The sequence below is a fragment of the Physeter macrocephalus genome, chromosome 20 (genome assembly GCF_002837175.3).
Source record: "Physeter macrocephalus isolate SW-GA chromosome 20, ASM283717v5, whole genome shotgun sequence".
Taxonomy (NCBI): Eukaryota; Metazoa; Chordata; class Mammalia; order Artiodactyla; family Physeteridae; genus Physeter; species Physeter macrocephalus.
The window spans coordinates 113,279,196-113,281,247 of NC_041233.1; positions in this window are offsets into that span (position 1 = coordinate 113,279,196).

Sequence of the window (2,052 nt, forward strand, 5' to 3'; positions counted from 1 at the left end):
GTCAAGTCTCCTTTCCCACCCAGCCACATTTCCCACAGGCGATCCTAACTGCGCTTTCTTCGACATTGTTCGTATGAGAGTATAACACCTAGCACGTGCTATTACAGTTATCGTCCTAGATTGTGAAGCTCTTGAGGACTGGGGCAGTGTTTTTCTTCTTCTCTGGGTCACCAGAGAATAAATATTTGCTGAAATAATTGGAAAAATTAAGTCACTTACATAGTCATTAAAGTGCATGAAAATGCAGCTTTAGTTGTCACTGCTGGTCTCACACATCTTTTAAGGTGGTAGCTGTGCATTAGAACTATCTAGAGAGGTTTTTAAAACACTAATTCTCAGACCCCATCAATGGGCCTTCGGATCACATGGGTGGGGCCCTGAAATATACAATTAAGAAAAACCTCAGTGCGAAATCAGGTGCCGTGACTGCTTGGCTTCTCTCCATTGCTCTCAGCTACTTTCTCTATCCATGTATATTCACTTTAACCCTAAAAGCAGGGGTGGGGGAAGCCAACCCCGCTCATATCAGAACTAAGTATTTTCTTTTTCACAGATTGCAATTATCTAGTTTTGTGTTAATTTTGGTAGCTGTGCCCTGTATAGCAGCTGGTGCATATGGGCATTTAATGAGTATTTAATGATTTGCTAAGGATGATTTAGTGTACCGGACAGGTACTATAACGAATAATAGCTGAAAGTTTTGAGATGTTAACTACAACACTGGACAACTTCCACCTAAGTAACTTTAATCATCTGTCAGAATTTGTCAAAATATATTTTTTTAAAATAAAATTTGTTGTGTTATTTTGTTTCATCTTCTGATAAAGTACATTTTCTCCATGTACTGTATTAGTTTACTGTTGCTACATAACAAATTAACGCAAATTTATCAGCTTAAAACAGCACAACTTTATGATGTCAGTGTCTCCTGGGAACAGGGAACTAGGCATGATGACTTGGTCCCAGAGGTAGGAGTCAAGTTGTCAGGCTGTGCATCTCATCTGGGCGCCAGGGGGCTCCTCCAAGGTTATTCAGGTCAATTGCACAATGCAATCCATTGAGGGAGCAGGATGGAGGTCCATGTCTGCTCACTAGCTGGAGTTCACTCTCAGCTCCTCCAGGCCACACACAGAGGCCTCCAGTGACCCCCCCCCAACCCCCATTTGCACCAGGAATTCCTGATGGGCAGGTGTGAGCCCATCAAGTTGACTGCCCATCCCCCATCCAGTCTGCTCTCTGGATGGAGGTCCATGCCTGCTCCCTAGCTGGAGTCCACTCTCAGCTCCTCCAGGCCACACACAGAGGCCTCCAGTGACCCCCCCCAACCCCCATTTGCACCAGGAATTCCTGATGGGCAGGTGTGAGCCCATCAAGTTGACTGCCCATCCCCCATCCAGTCTGCTCTCTATATAACTTAATCATGAGAGTGACCGTCCACCACCACTTACTGTGTGAAGTAACTAAATCGAGGGACCTGATATCCAGATAATTCATATTCAGAGGTTGTGTCCACCCTCAAGAAGAGGAAATATGCAGGCTAGCATGCTCTGTGCCAGGAATCACAGCGGCCATAGAGAATTCTGCTTACTACACTTCCCTAGGGAGATGCGTGACTCTAGAAGCTCAAATCCTATCTTTTAGAGCTATTCGCCATTGAAGGTCACATGCCTGAATTTTACATCAGCAAATTTTCTTCACCTTACAATTTTATAGGTTAAAGATATACGATATTCTGGGGCTTCCCTGGTGGCGCAGTGGTTGGGAGTCCGCCTGCCGATGCAGGGGACACGGGTTCGTGCCCCGGTTCGGGAGGATCCCACATGCCGCGGAGCGGCTGGGCCCGTGAGCCGTAAACAAAAAAAAACAAAAACAAACAAACAAACAAAAAAATATATATATATATATATACACGATATTCTATTTCATCCATGCCTTGGTTGTTGTTTTTACTTAGCGAGTCTAACAATAGGCTTTGTAGGCAGGCTTGGAGGTTTTGCATTCTAAATTACAGATCAATGACCTTGAGGCAAACTACACTGGGTTTTTATTTGA